Here is a 17,133-nt window from a genome sequence, read left to right as displayed (position 1 = left end):
TTTGGGGCTCTCACAGTAGCTAGTAATGGCTAAATGAATTATTGACCGAGAGTGAAAATAAGGTAGTGTTTATTACTCTTCCTGTGTCTAAGGCAGTCCCTTTAATTTAGGGAACTCACCATCTATTTAGTTGGCCTCTTGACTGCTTTATGTCACCAGTGCCCAAGCAAGGACTGAAGATTTGGTCCAGAAGTACCATTTTGCATCACCAACCTTGTAACTGCATGTTCAAGTTATTCACAGAATTACATGCAAGTTGACACAAGCAATACCATCAAGTATCAACTTGCAGTCCAAATAACCTCCTTATGCTAAGCCTTTCTACAGGTGACCTGTGAGTAATCTTTATAGTTAGTTTCCTGCTTGTAAAATTCAATTCATTGTATTCAAATCAAAGTACGAGAAATAACAGACGATACCATGTGGCTAGCTGACTAACACTTAGCATTATGTAGCCTTTCAGTTATGCAAGTATACTAGATCAAGAAATTCAGTCAGCAGATAATTCAACTTCAAAAACATTTAGCAGGCTAGCTAAAGCCATAGGAACGACCCATGAAGAAGATGAATGAGAAATGACTAAATATATTTGTGCAGGCAGAATAACATACACCAACATCTCCGACTAAAGACAAGTGGATCTTGGCTGTACCTGTGGCTCTGCTTTGAGAACAAAGTAAAAATTCGTTTTGTGGTGCTTCTCCATTTCTTAGGAATTAAGTAAAACAATGACTCATTTTTATGTTTAAAAAAATTGTCTTATTTTTGACCATAGCTAGTCCCAGTAAAAGTCCAAGGGCTGTAAGTACCTAAATCCCTTGAGTTCCTTTGAAAATGCCAACTTCAAGGTTTAAACACTGTTTCGGTGTATACTGAATAAAAACACTGTGACCAAGTCTCATTTACACTCAATTGCAAGTGACCAGAGCTGTGATCAAAGGTACTCTGATACATTTTAGACAGCGTAAGAAATAAGTTTAAGATAGACTTAAGAAAAGAAGAAGAGCACCCAGGTGAAGCATCTATGACTTTTTTCAGTATTGTTATATGGAGAGAGGGATTCTTCCCTCTTATTTTTGAAAAGTAAGATTTTTGAAGATAAGGTTTTTATGCTGAGCTTCTCCCATCATTTCTTCAGTCTGATTTGCACACACAAACACAGGTCAAACTACCTTTTTTTCTTTAATTATTCAGTTTTAATACAGTTGCGTGTTCAAAGTAGCTTGTATATGGCATACCCAAAGATTTGACATACAGTTTATTCTGCTGATGTACAACACACACGAGAATATTACGCATGAAGGTAGCATGCTATGATAAATGAAGTTAGATACATTTTAAGTATATAACTCTCCTAATTAATGAAGTTGATTCTCCCAGCTGTATTTCATATTCAGGAAGATACTAAGGTCAGGATAAAATGTCTTCCTCATAGATTTCCTGTTGAATATATGTTGTATTGGCCTGTTTTGAGGTGTTCTACAGTAACCTCAGATAAAAGGAACTCAGAAACACAAAGCAAGTGGTTTTGCCCTAACAGTTAATGCGTGCCTACTGAACACCATTAACTGACAGTGTGTGCTCTCTTGTTCATGGCAAGCATGAAGTGAAAGGCTTCAGTTTACACACCAATGTAAAAAATGTAAGCTAACATACTTCTTATCACATTTGCTATAGGCTAAAAGCACATAATCAGTTACCGCAGGTCAGCTGACATTGGGTAACTCATTGTGCATATTTCTGAATTAGAGGCTACCACCAAGAATTTTGGTAGAGGAAGTTCTGTCTCCATGTAAGTGGGAGCTTGGGGACAAAGGGAAAATTCTGGGAAGAGAAGGAAAGTACATGTGTGGAACTAGACAGACAGTGATGAAGGATGGGAAAAAAAGATATCTCCTATGGAAGGAGGAGTGCAACTTGTGCAAAAAACTATTATTACCTCATAGTAAAATCCCAAATGAAATAGTCCAGTTTTTGGCTAATACTGTGATCAAACTATGTCTGCTCTAATTGCTACCTTTCAGAAAGGCCTTCAGTTTAGTCATGACACTTAAATGTTGCCCGGCCTTGTAGGTCCTTTAGTGAAGCACTCTGTGACCTTCCTACAAAACTTTAATTAAAGAAATAGGATCATAGGATAAGTCAGGCTGGAAGGAAACTCAGGAGGTCTCTAGTCGAACCTCCTGCTCAGAGCAGCCTAAGCTATAAGATCAGATCATGTTGCTTGGGGCTTTATCAAGTCATCTCTTGAAAACCTCTAAGCATGGAGACTGCACAGCCCCTCTGGGTAGCCTCTTCCACTGCTTGACCGTTCTTAGGTTGAAAAAATTTTTCCTTGTATCCAGTCTGAACCCTTCTTGCTTCAATTTATGCTCATTGTCTCTTGTTCTCTTGCAACACACTTCTCTGAACAGCCTGACTCTGCCTCTCAGTGACCTCCTCAGAGGTATGGGAAGGTAGCTGCTTACGTCCCCCGCAAAAGCCTCCCTTCTCCAGGCTGAACAAGCCCAGGGCCACTGGCACTCTTTATCAGAGCAAGCGCTCCACGCCCCTCTCACCTCGGTGTCTCTCTGCTGAACTCAATTCATTTGATCAATATCTTTCTTGTACTGGGTAGACCAAACCTAGATACAGTATTCCAGCATTAACAAGCGCAGAGCAAAGGGGGAAAATCACTTCCCTTGATCTACGGGCTGTGCTGCTGTAGATGCAGCCCAGGATGCCATTGGCTTTCTTGGCTACCAGGGCATACTGTGGGCTCATGTGCAGCTCACTGTCTGCCATGGTCCTCAGGGGGTTTTCAGAAGAGCTGCTCCCCAGCCAGGGCATGCCCCATCTGTACTGTTGCAAGGAATAAATAAAACGTCATGCTGTGGTACTGGTGGCTCCACTTCTGAAGCACTGAATTCAGCTGATAGCTCCAGATTTGCTACCCAGTGGCTGATATAACATTATTTAATCAACTTCTGATCTGAAGTGTGCAGTCTTCTTTATCTTAAAGGGACAACAAAGTGCCTCTATGCTTTCTTTCCTCCTATCTAATAATATACTATCTTCTAGCTCTTGTCACTACAGTTTTTTTCTGACCTTGCAGATTGTTGGCTATGTACCTTTTAGGTATAAAACCTTATACCACATGAACTCTGCAATCCAGGAAATGTTCCCAGGTACTTGATGCTGAAATAGAACTTGCTGAGCTCCAGAAGAGAAAACATATTCCTGGCCTGAGATTACTGATTGTTTTGGAAGAAATTGGACAGGGGGTGTTCCTCTTTCTTTTCATAGGTTTGACCGGAGTATTTCCAGCTAAATTAGCTTTAACTCACTAATAGCCTGTCTAGGATGTACGGTGTAATAACTCACTTTGAGCTCTCTAATGTCACAGCTCCTGGTACGTGAGATGTCCCTACAGCATACTGCAGTTACTTCTGTGCAATGTGGCCATATCAGTAGTTTGCATGAGATATATCTCAAGTGTGTTGTAATGCCTTCTGGGTAGCTGCTGGAACTAAGAATGAGCTAATATACTCTGTCCCTCTGCCAGACTTATTAGGTTAGAATGAGTGCTGTGAGAATGATGGCTCCATGGCTGCCAATACACAGATTTGGTTTCTGCAATTGGCTTAGGAAATGAGTTGGGCAAGATACTCTGCAGATATACCTGGCGACAATCTCACACCAGAGTTAAGCTGTGCTGCCTGTACTATTTATTTCCCTCACAATTAATTGTAAGCTTTTGCTAATCTCAGAGGAACAAAGTGTGTTTTCACACTGAGGAGTGTATATTCCTTTAAACCAGAAATCTACTCCATATCATAGTTTCTCTTTCTTCCTTTTACAGAGCCTTAGACAGAGGGATGACTCCCTGAACCAAGCATCACAAAGTCTCCCAATTAATTTGAACATACCTGGATCAGAATATAAACATATTTGCCCACTGAAGTCTAAGCTCTTCCAGCACTTTCATGAGTTTGTAGCATGTAAGTCATTGTCTCCCTCTCCCAAAATCCACACAAATACACCCACAGCTCCTGTGAACTGTGGCCTTCACTTCCTCAGATGCACAGAGACATGTCTAGTTCTTTGAAGTAGTTAGGCAGATTGAAAGAGAGAGAGTTAAAAAAGGGGCTGGGTACCCTTTAGCTTGTCACAGTAGGTCATGTGCACCATGCAAGGAGGTGACTAACGCGTAAGCAGCTGTTTTATGAGAAAGGAACTCTTAAGAGGTATTTTACAGAAGTGTTTTCTAGCTTTCTGCTCCTAATTTATAGCTGCTCACAACTTAGGCCAATGCCCTGTCCAGGCAGCATTATTTATCCATTAGAGCTTTATGTTTGAAACATAAGCCTGATATAATATAAATATTTATTTAAAGTTGCATAAATATTTACCTGAAGTTGCATCGGAATATTTACTGAAGTCGAAGCCTTGTGTGAAAATACTGCATTGCATCTCTATAATACAATGCAGACAGTCTACTGTGAATTTTAACTTCCAAAAAATAATAATTAATGTCATGCTTATAATCCATATATTACCCCAAACTGGGCAGAAAACTTCTTTCCTTTCAGGGAATACAGTTGCTATCAAAAAACAACTGTTTCCAGTGGATTTCATTCACAGAAATGAAAATTTCATGAGCTCTTTGCTTTCTGTCACTGGGGGGTAAAAACTGTAGGTCAGAGTTTGTAAATGAAACAGATCACGTACTGAATAAGTGCTGAGTGTTCAGCTGAATAAGCGAAGAATAGGTCTCATCACCATAGATCTAATTATATCAATACAAAGATTTTAGCACCTAGGAAAAAGATAAAATTCATGAAACTCAATGAAAAGCAACTGATATTGAAGTCAGAGAACATCACTAAGTTGAAGTAAACAAATAAACAAAAGCTATACATTTCAGTCCAGTTTTGTTTCATTTTTAAACTGGCTATTATATTTCAGATAAGTGCAATTTTGCAATAGAAAAGAGATATATGCCTTTCTCAGTGTCCAACCTGAGCATGCGACATCACCTTGCTACGATTTTTTGAAAGCTGATACCTCTTAACTCTTTCCTCCTCTTTCTAAAGAAACGCACCAATTCTGAAAAGTACTTGACAGTGTTTAAAATCCTGTTACCATTGACTCAAGATAGAATTTTGCCAATGACCTCAACGGAGGAAGAAACTTTACTCATGCTTCTTAAAATCTTGCCCAGTATAGTAAAATTATTTTGTTACTGGATGCCCATAATCAGCTGCTTATTAAGCTTCCCCAACCCGCTTTGAGATTTTTAAATAGCAGAAAAGGACACGAAATTACTATTTTTTTAAATAATAAGCTGAGCTTCTATACAGCCACAAACATTTCAAATTTGTAATTGCAAGTATTAGCACTGGGAAGAGCTTCTAATCAGACTCAACAATCTTCTTGGTTTATGTCCAATCAAAAGCTTGACTTTGAAACACTGAGTACTTGCAAGAGATTGCTGAGAAATGATTGAAAGGCTAAGAACTCTCTGCAGGGTTTTTTTTCCCAAAAACTTCCAAATCAACAAGAATTTGAGAAAATCATGATGCATTTGATGAGCCATAGACGACCGAGTCTTATTTTATAAAATGGATTGTTCTGAACCCTTTTATTAGCTCTAGACACAAAACAGTACTAACTAGAGTCTGAAAAGCAGATACTATTGTTGGTGATTTTTCAAAGATTTTGGAAGAAGGAAGGAAATGACTTTTCCCATACAAACAGAGATGTTAGAATGTTTCAAAGCATTACTGGGTAACAAAAATATAGCCAGCCAGCAGCTCTTCAGAACTTGACATTTCTGTGTGGCCCTATCACACTGAAGAGACGAGGAGATAAAATAGAAAAAAACAAGATTACGAGTGTTAGTTAAGGTAGGGCCTCTTCCTGTTATTGACCTGCAGCTTAGTTAAATCGCTTTCACAAGGATTGGGGAAAGTTCTTGCATGGCCTCCTGTTTCAGACATCTTGTTTCTGCATTTATGTTGGAATCTAGAGTTTACATTTTCACTAGAATTGTTAGAAGAAATGATTTCCCGTTAGTAATTTTGAATTTCTACCCTACAGTATCTCAAGAGATTTACCATTCATACTGAAGTGTAAGTATAGTAGCTTGCCTTGCTAAAAGTAGAAATAAAGAAGAGACAGTCCAGTTAATGGTAAGCCTTTTGAGGATCTCAGTACTCTTTTGTAATTAAGGTGTTTCTAGCAGTAGTACACTTCACTCATATTTAGATCGCTGTGCCAGACTCAGCACCTGCTAATTAGTTTTGTTAATATGAGAGGACAAGAATTTTGTTGTTCCTGCTCCCAGATGATGTCACTTGATTTGATTCTCCACTGAATGTCTTTAATTTTTCCTGAGTAGCAAGCTTTATCACAGTGAGCTATACACAGTGAGTTCACATCCATTCCTCTTCCTCTTTCTGTCTTCTGCATGTGCTGTTAAGCTTTCCAGAAGTTAACCTTGAAATCAGTCTTGCTTCAAAATCTTCATAACCTCAATAGGATCAGGTATAGGACTCAAGCGAGCTAAAATTCATGTCTGAGTCAGCATGTTGAAATTCACTCTGAACTCTGGGAATCCTGCCAACAGCCTCAGTATTGCTTAGCAGCTTCCATCAAGCAACTTTGAATACAAACATCAGCTTCTACAAACCGTACCTCTCCCAGTTTTTTGCCAATTTTACAATGTCTTCTGTACGGTAAAGAAGCCCATGAGCTGATGAAACAAAGTTCTGAAGCAGACGTAAGGTATATGTTTCTAACAATGTTAGATTTGCACTCCTGTTTTCCCTCTAATGCTTCTATTCATCTTAGATCACGGGCTTTGCTTTCTGTCTTATCCATTAGTCACACTGACTTGGCATTTCTAACATGTTCATATACAGACAAGCATTCCTACTACCTTCAGGCCTCATCCAACCTCTTTATATGCAGTGATAAGTGCTGGGGGTAGGCAAGAAAAAGGATTCACCAAACCTTTCGCCCCCTGCCCTACCAAAGAAAACTCTCTTGTGAATAAAAGCTGCCAATTCCTTCAATGATGTTTATAACCTTTTTTAATAAGCAAAACAGATAAAAGCATTCTCATTTAAAAATATTCATAGAAAGGAAGAAGCATGTACTTTTAATGAGAATAAATATTCAGGAGATTATTCATTCTGTACCAGTTTTAAAAAGCCTTTTTATTATTCTCCAAATAAACCGGGGGTGAGAAGGGAGGAAGAAAGGACATGCTGTTGGCAGATAACGTGAATGTAGTTCACCTCCTAAGTATGATTCCTAGGCTATCATGACAAATAGCACTATGTGATCACTCAAATGATGAAGACAAAAAATAGCTGCCATGGCTACATGTTCACACATTTACTACAAGTTAGCATTTATTTTTGAAGAGAGAAATGCAAGCTGTCTTGTCCTACATTGTCTGGTAAATAGCAGTTGTATCCAAGTATTTGGGACAGGGAACATTAATCCAGGAGTAGGCTTAACATATACCCGTTTGATTTTACATGGAGCCTCCACTCTACATACAGGTCCAGACAGAGAGTTCCTAATCTCTTAGTGAAAAGAAACGCATGGAATAGCACCACAGATAAGCATTATATCCCACCCAGGTGCTGATTCTCCCTCATAACAATAATCAAGCTAATCTCAGAGGGTTCATCTAGCAAAGTTTGGAAATGAGATATGTATCCAGGATTCAATTGCCTTCTTTATTAAATGGGAATCAAACCTATCCACCCCAGAAGCTGTACCCTCACAGCAGGATCATAGGAGAGAGACTTTCATAATTTTTATCCTTAGAAAGCCATAAATAAAGCTGGAAAGTAAGCCAGTAAGTATTACTCTCTAATCTAGTGATCAAGGCAGTCACCTCAGAGGAGAGAGTCTATGAAGTAGGGAGGGTCTCACCCAAAGACAGTTTGTATATTCTATGTGAAATCAGTCATAAGACAAAATGCATTAACTTGGTCTTCTCCTTCATCGGCTTCGTCTCCTTAGGCTATAGTGTTATGGGCCTCTACTCTGCTCCTATAAATCTTCAGTTCAGTTCTTTTATGTACACCAGAAACAAAGAGAACTGGAAACAAAGAGGAGCACTGGATAATGCTTCTTTTTATCTGCCCAGGAACATTTGATAGATGTTGGGGGGTGGGGAGGAACCCCAAATCAAAACACCCTAACTGCCACTTCTGCTCTCTGAAGTGGCTTTGAAAAAAAAAGGGGTCTTTGTTCATCTGAAAGTCTCTTCAGAGCGCTAAGGCAGGTGGGTCAGTTCTCAAAGAGACAGGATTTCAGAGGCTTGCTTAGCCAAACTCTTTTCACAGGTTGCTTTTTGTGGATGTCACTCTGAAGCACCTAACCATCGATGAACTCTGTACTTGACCACAATGCAGGGCAGACTGTTCCTACGAAATATCACCAACAAAATACACCAACATATTCATCATGGAATCAAATGGTCAAACACCTGATGACTACATGCTGTGGCATATCCGCCCTGCTCTGGTCTGCTAACAAACAGGTACATACCATGCTTCTGTAAGAGGTCAGTGATTTAAGGGATAGAAATCATTGCTTCTAGTTAAGAAAACAAGAGTGAGCAATAGTCCCATTAGGCTGGGTTTCAAAAAGGGAGATGTTTGTAGCAGGAACCTGGAATAATGCAATGATGTTTTCAGACAGTCTTTCGCAGTAGATTGCATGACATGACAAGGTTGTAACTCAGATGCAGATCAGGATCTTTGAACAAAATACATCTCTCCGGAATTGCCTACTTTTGTATCAACTCCTGCAATCATTTGTTTGTTTGTTTTTCCTTCATATCTCTATTACTTTTTTTTAAAAATGGTCTGTTCTTCCCTCCTCTATAGGTGACCTCGCTTCCACTCCTATCTTTTCATTTTCTTGACCCAGAGATTTCTCAAGGCAGACCATATTCCTGGCTGCAGAACAGAAATATGCAGTGCGGTATGGAATGGCTGAGAAATATTAGAAGTAGTTATTGTAGCAATTCTAATAACCATGGCAACCATCCCCATAATGTCTCCCTACTCTTAGGTGAGCTAGTAGATGTTTTTCCCTTTAGGTTCCCTTCATAGAGACCCCCAGAACAAATCCCAAGTAACGCTGAGCAATGCAACGTAACACTTCTGCTCAAACAGACTCCTGCTGCTGCCTTGAGTTGTCAAATACAAGCAGTGCACTGCAAAAGAAATCGACTGCCGCAGTAATGGCTCAGAACCCTACAGGCTAATAATGTGGAGGAAGAAACTTGCCAAATACCCTGTAAGCTGTATGGTCTCTGAAAAGTCTTCCTCTGAGGACTATATCACCCAGTACTGAGGAGTATATCAATCCTTCGCAAAAGCTGTTAGGAACTCAAGGCATTTCTCAATCTGTAAAACAAAACATTCTCTTTAAGGAGCATTTTCATTCCGTATCAGCTTTTTCAGTAACAGGGTTAGATGTTTGCTTCTATCAGCCCTCACAATACCACCATCTTGAGGATTTGGAGACCTGTAGTGGAAGGAAGAGGAAACGCTGTTGCTCTTTAAGGGAAAGGGTATACCTATATACTTTTCAGGAGGGAGTGGGGATGGCAGTTAACTGGAAGGGAAATGGGTCATTTAGCAGGCTGGAAAAAGGCAGGAAATGACTGGTTTGGCCAGAGGCTGTGGCATAGGGACTTTTTAGAAAAATGGTCCCTCTGAAAGTGACTTTTGTCAGCATGGATCCCATTTTGAAGATGGAGCAGTGATAGAAGCCAAGGAGGCTAAGACACACTAAGAAGTCCACATTGATTCAAACTATCAGCAACAATTGAGCGAAATGTGCATTATAAAGCACTCATAAGACTATTATATAACTGTTTCATAGTACAGCACAAAACGCTGTCAGTAAGGTCTGTCTCTGTCTCTGTCTCTCCCTCTCGATTACATGCTGGGTGCATGCTTGGGTTTGTAACTTTTGTCCTTTGTGGGCTGCTTCAGGGTTTTGTGCCAAAAAGTGATGTTAGCCTTCCATGGATCTTGCCCATTCTCTGGAATGATACCTTTTAGTGCTATACATGTTTTGGCAGGGGTCTCACAGAAGAATATATCTGACTAGTAGCCCACATCTATCCAAAAGACCATAGGGAAAGAGGATGGCAATGTGATGGCATAGGTAGGGTGAATTGTTTGACAGATCAGGGACTCTTCAGCTCCATTGCACTGCATGCACAAAGTAAAATGGCTTAGGTCAAGCTACGAAAGCATGCAACCTCAGCTCATAAAATGAGCATTAATCCCTCTGCAGTATCATTAGCTGCAGAGCAGCAGCTCTTTAAGATATGCTAACTCGATCACTTGAGATCTTCTGTCCCTATCTGTAATTAATATATTTCTAACAAGGTCAGTGCTAGTGTTTACCCAGTTCTTTACTTCTAAAGGAGGAAAATTAAATGCCCCTCAGTAAACTGCATGGCTATCTCTCTCCAAATCAATCTCTTTCAAAAGAAGTAAATAGAAGTATTTTAGTAGAACTCCAAAGCGAAAAACATTTGGGAAGCAATTCTAGTTTAAGAAGCAGCTTACATTTCATGAGACCATATGAAGTTTGTTCACTTTTTTTTGGCATTTAAAGAACAGTTCATTGCTCAGATTGAAATTGGAGGTCACAAATTTATTTTGATTTGAAATGGAAAAACAGATACTAGTAGAGCCTGAGGCTTGACTGAATAACTGTTATATCAGAAAGAGTTTAAAAATTCAAAACCTATTGCCTTTTATATTCCAGTTTGAATCTAAGCAATCAAAGCTTACACCTCAGCAGAAGACTAAAAGCTGAAATGAGGCCATGATGGCCTGTTTTAATATTTTCTGACTATTAGAAAATACATTGTGTGCATACTTTATTCCATGATTAACCAGCCTTCCAAAGAAGATAAGCATAACGGTCTGATTTTAATCAGTCTGCTCATTGTCATATTTTCTCATCATTTTGGAGGGAAAAAAATAGCAGTTTACGCTAGACAAAAAAGTTTTTTTTTTCCTTTCCATTGAAGAAATTCATGTTAATTATTCTTCTACACCTGCCTAATGGGGCTGAAGTAATTCAATTGTCATATTGTTGTAGATTGTTGCTTTGTGTAATGTATCACCCCCGCTGTTTTACTTTAAAAAAATTCTATACTCCTCCATTATTCAGCAAGGCCTAATGATTATTCCAGCATTTGTACATGCTGCACTGTTGTTTTGATTTTAATTGACTTCACTTTTTTAATTAAGTACATTGGTTTTAACACTATTGTTGTCATGCATGGCTTTGTCTTCATCAGTATTTGCTTCCATTTGCATTCTGTATCTATTGACATTTTATTTAGGTCCATTGTACAGGAGTAGAGAGACAGGCATTCTGCAAGGTTCATAATCTCATTTTACATATTATACTTATCTGCAAGGTTCATAATCTCATTTTACATATTATACTTATCTAATGGCCCGAACATTTTGGAAATATTCACAAAATATCAGCTTAAAATATATACTCCTTTTAACAGTGCTTTTCCTTTAAAAGATTATGTTTGTAACAGAAATTTTCTTAATTGCAAAGATGGGCCTAATGTATCTTTTGCACAAATTGGTCACATAATTTTTCATGTTGAGCCCACCACGAGAGTTCAGAAAAATATTTTAAAAGTTCTTTTGCGTTTGTTTTACTTTACAGCTTAAGAAAAAAAAAAAAGCTGTGTTATTAGCAGACATTAATGCAAATACACATCGAGTACCTGAAATCAGATCAGCATTGCTAGCATCCTGCAATGAAGCAATTTTACCTTTCCAAAGGATGTTTTTTCTTCTAAACCTCAAAGAATGTTTTGTTAATTCCTTGGAAATTGTTCCTATAGCCTTTAAAAACACCACCGTCAAATGATCCATCATAAACCCTTTCCCTTATAAGCCCAGAATTAAACAGAATCTTCCTAAAGGATTCATTCAGCTCTTCTGCCCCTCTGCCCCCTGTCTTGAAAGTATGTTTTATCATTTATCACAGTACAGGACAATAAAAAAATGGATGAGAGAGGATATAATTTCTAGTTAAGATTATTTAAATAAAAGTGATAGAACTCACTCAATGCAAATTTAAAAGTGAATCAGCACACAATGACCCTGTTGCACTATTTACAAGTTTTGAACTTAAACGTGGTTGAGTACAGCTTATACACCTATCTTATTTAATGAGGAATTTGTGCAAATGCTGCCATTTTGGTTTTGTCAGTGAAAATCATATCAGGTATGCCAGCAAGACAAGCAATCCCCACACTTTTCTTTCTGCAAATCCATTGGCCCAACACTGCCTGTAAATGAAACACAAAAGCTTCTTTCTCACTGAGCTGTGTTCAAACTTCCTGTTTCATGCTATGTGTGCCTGAGTTCTGTTTGTAGAGTGTTCAGTCTAGAGGTTGTATGATTGAAAGATCATTCACAAAGGACTGCCTTAACAGTGATGCAGAAAGCAAATTTCTGAGAGTTCAGATTAGGTCATACTACTGACCATGAGAAGAACTAAGAGAAACAAAAGAGAAAGGAAAAATTTCCATGTAAAATAAAACACAAAGCCCACCATTAAGTTCAATGTAACATTCCGTGCCGCTTAGCTCCTCCTTGTTTATGTGCATTCATCATGGTATTTCATACATGAGAGGAGCTTACTGACGCCAAGCATTTACAAGCCATAAATCACTTCTTTACATAGCACAAAATTAGAGCCCTCTCTCCACACGCAGATGTACCACTTCTTAGGGGTCCTTCTCATAAAATGCTTAAGTTTTGAGCCATTAAGGTGTAATTTCCAGCTTTCTGCACCACAAAAAGACTAAAAAACATTTATTAAAAATTGTTTTCTAAAGCTCAGATTCTCATTTTATCAAATTTGCAGAATCTGATATTTTAGAAGAAAGGCTAAAATCTATGTGACAAGTGACAAAAATTAGATGTCTTGGTGCTGTGTGATCACAAACATGGAGGCTTTCTAGATATAATTTTAGATTTACCTGCAAAACAATGTACCTCTGAAAGTGATTCAAATGCAGGATGGACAGTGACTGAAATTAGCCATTTTACATATACTTCAAAAATGGACCAATACACAATTTAAAACATCAAGATACTGAAACATTTATTATGCAGCAGACAGAGAGAGTAAGGCAAAAAATAAATCTCCACTGTGAATGATTAACTGGCCAATCAAAATCAGCTTTTCTCAGCAAAGACATTAATATCTAGCTGGGGAATTTAGGGAGGAATTGGTGCATATGTAAAGAAGGCAGAGCAAGGAGAATGGAAATTGAGCTGAACCGGTCTAGAGATATAGGAAAAAATCTCAGGATATGGCAATAAGGGGATTTGTGAGAGACTGGCTAACTTGAGCAAAGCAGAGAGGCTCCCACTTTTGCAGGAGTACAAAAAAGGAGAGGAATGATTGGCTTTCACTGAATGTACAGAGGAGTTTAAGTTGTCTTTGGTCCTCCATGTCAAGGTAAGACCAAAGAATCTTACAGAGGAACATAATATAAATTATTTTTCTCCATCCCTTTTTTCCTCAAAGAGTCAAAAATTTGGTGCCTGTACATGATCATTTCACACTGCTGCTGCAGGACACAGCTTTGCAACCACTGCTGTACATTTTGCTCTAGGAATATTTTTAGAAGGAGGGATTCCATTGTCACTGTGTAAATGTTAAGGAAACCGTGATTTGTTTTAACGTTCCTCCTGGAGCATGTTGCAAGGCATTGGTGATCGGTTGCATTCATTTCTTTTATTTTATGGCTCTGTAGTTTTCTTGGACTAAGGAATATGAAATTGAATGTCAAGTATTGGCCTGCAAATGTGCACACCAATCTTACAGACTTTTAAACAACACTTAAGCAAGTAATTTTTGCAACAATAGCAAGAGCAGGACTTAGGCTTCCTCCTTGAAAGGCTGTTCCTGCAACAATGAATCACACAAGGCAAATAAAAAGAAAGAGCGCACTTTCAATTATCCAGCTTGTTGCACCGATCATATAGTATTTCTAAAACATTTCTTCTCATCTCTAATTCAGTGACTTGACAGGGCTATGCCATTTTAGTTCTGATGTCAGGAATTGATGTGCAGAAGACTGGATGTGAACATTTGGGACTATTCAAGGAGGGGATCTGCAGCATTACCAGAGACCTGCTCTACCTGGCAGTCCCAGGCAGAAGATTCAGTAGAAGATACCACCCCAGTTTAGGGTGCGGGTTCTGCTGTCAGACTCCTGCAAGCAAGTACTTAGTTCCTGCAAAGGCCCACTGAAGCTTCTGGGACTCTGCATCAGCAGTTCGAAAAAAAACTAGCAGATCATCTTACAGGATCAGCAAGTCCCAGGAAAGAGTGTGCTCGAAGTGAGGCTGTAGCAGTGCTCTCCGTTTCCACAGCGCCTCTTGCCCAAAGCATGTCACAAACTGCAGACCCATCAGCTCGCAGCAGTTGCCAGAGAGAGCAGTGCAAGCCAATTGCTGCACTGGCTGCACGGCAGCAAGACGTGGGGATTTTGAACTCCCTGCTTCTCCAAGGCAAAGCTTGGAAGACCTCTCAAACGTCTACACTCCTGTTCAGTGAGATGCAGTCTCCAGTGCTGTGTCTGCTTCGATGCTCTGCACACAGGGCAGAGCAGGCAGGCCAGGGAAGTCAAGGGAGCCAAACCCTTGGGGAGCTACCTGCCCCCTGCATGTGTGAAGAACAGAGGAAGCTGCGCAAGGAGAGTCTTCACATTGCTTTACCTCAGATACAGCCCTCTTTTCTCTTCCTCAGCCCCTAAGCACATCTCCAGCTCCTTGTCAGGCCTTCCTACGCATGCAGCAAGACTCTCCTCAACCCACAATCCACCCCTAGTCCTGCTAATCCTTCCAGTCCTCCCATTTTTTTCCAAAATTCATCTTAAGGAGCGTCTTCTCCTCTCTAATATCCCTGTGTCACCACTTGGATTCCCAAAGCATCGTCATTCTCCCCCAGATACTCCTCTTCACGTGTCCAGGTCCTTCTGGGGTTCACTGGCTTTGCTCACACTGCTAGTGAATTTGGAACAGACTCACAGCACCAGGAAACCAAAAAAGCCCACAGCTGCAAAGCTTCCAGCATAAAGCGGACAAGCCCTTCTGTGCTCAGTAGTAAAATTTTATGTCACTTGTGGCTGAAATATTAATTCAGTAGCAAGAAGTCTGGATCATGGTTATTTATCCGGATGGACTTGTCAGGAAAGCAGAGCAGCAATTCAACAGAACGAGGTCATGGGAAAACATCAGCAGCTCACTTAAAAAAGAAAAAAAAAACCATTCCTGTCCCATGAAGGTTGATTCTGCTGGATTCATAGACAGAGTTCAACAAATACAAAACAGGGGAGTTTTAATCCTGCTTGAAGTTTAAATTACAGCACAAACTTTACTATGGAATTGCTCTTGATATCTAGATAATTATACCCTGTCCGTATTTCTTTTTCTCACATTTCTGCATGTTGATAACTTACTACCGTTTGTTGTAACCTGATCGTTTTCCCGGAGTTTTATTTTTTTATAATTTATAATGTTTTTATTTCATTGAAAAAATATTATACTATTATGTGCTGGACTGAATCATATTTTTAAGCTTCAGCAATTTTCAGTGCTTACAATTAATTAAACACAATGTATGCAAGCAGACAAATTCCAAATGGTATCGAATGATCTTTTAATGTTAACTGTGTATTTTATAGACTTATTTTCTTTGTATGCACTTTAAATATTTTATTGTTTTCTTTTATTATTGCTTTTATGCAATTTCAGAACAAAAGACTCCTTGGCCCATAGTCTTATAAATTAGATCAGCATACTATTGCTATAAATATTGCTATAAATGTTGCAAGTAAATACCGTCATTTCTGTTAATATAAATAGACCAGTACTTCATTTATAGTTTACAATTCTATTACCATCCATTAGACTTTTAGACATGGAAAGTTTTATCTCACCTCCATTTTTTCATCTATTCAACTAAAGAAATTCTACAAATATTATGCCATGTTCTCCTACACTGCATTTAAATAAATAGGTTATTATTTTTACAAAGGACTCAGTTGCATTTGCTATTCCATTTTCAGGCATTTCTGTAAACACAAAAGTATTTTATTATCTTTTAAAATTTCCCAAATCCTTCATACTTCCTACTGCCTGCTCTAAAATTTACCCAGCATTAATTTTAAACAATGGTAGATGCAATATATTTTCTTTATTGACAGCCTATTTATAATTTGCTTTAAGGCTGAATCACTCTCTTAAAAGCTTAATTTTCAGGAGGGCCGCACAGCAACATTTTAGGGACGCTGGTCCTCACTGCCAAGCCAGGTTTTTTAGAAACCTCACACAATATTTAGGCACTTAACTGGTGGGCAGATTTTCCAAAGTGCTGTAGACCAGTCACCTTCCCTATTTATAAAACAGTTAGTCATAATGTACTTTATACTGTGTTAGCATACATGTCTATCTTGTGTGATGAGCTCATTGGAAAATCTGGCCTCTTATTTCGTTGAGAAGAGATCTCCCTAGCAAATTCTGCTTGCCTGTGTGATGTGTGCAGCTAGGCTTGGCTTCTGTGTTGGTGAGGTCTGCTAGGTCACAGTTGCATGTTTGTTTGCTCCATCCAGTGGGTAATTTGGTTTTTAATAATGTTTTTGACCCCATTTGCAGATTGCGTGCCATAACTAGGAAGGGATGGGCCCTGCAGTAAGTAATTAAGTCTGCAGGAGCAGGGCTGCTTATTTTTCATTGCAGCAGATAATCAGAATGCTGTTGCTCAAGTGTAAAATGCAGAAATTAATGATCCTATATAATACAGATTAAAGCTTTCATTTTAAAAACTATCAGTGCAGAAGAACAAAAGTAGGGAGCCCTGCACCCACTTTGGAATTTCAATGTATGATATCTCTAACATTTTTGGAGAAGCTGCCTGAATGCAAACCAGAACAAAATTCAATCATGTAGCAGTTTAAATAAATTATCTGATCGGAACTCCAAATATGTAACCACTCGCATTGCTACTTTGAAAGAGGTATTGTTGAATGTACACATTCTCCAG

The 17,133-nt window shown here is 38.9% G+C and overlaps 1 long non-coding RNA gene across 1 annotated transcript in view; it reads right to left on the bottom strand.

The window, feature by feature from the left end:
* Positions 1-13,166: 13,166 nt before the first annotated feature.
* Positions 13,167-17,133, bottom strand: part of LOC104143164 (uncharacterized) — a 166,911-nt gene continuing 162,944 nt past the window's right edge. Inside the window, exon 10 of the long non-coding RNA XR_011139204.1 lies at positions 13,167-15,336. This is a non-coding gene — a long non-coding RNA (uncharacterized lncRNA). The remainder of the gene's footprint in view (positions 15,337-17,133) is intronic.

The sequence above is a fragment of the Struthio camelus genome, chromosome 2 (genome assembly GCF_040807025.1).
Source record: "Struthio camelus isolate bStrCam1 chromosome 2, bStrCam1.hap1, whole genome shotgun sequence".
NCBI lineage: Eukaryota > Metazoa > Chordata > Aves > Struthioniformes > Struthionidae > Struthio > Struthio camelus.
This window is presented reverse-complemented; position numbering and strand designations above follow the sequence as displayed.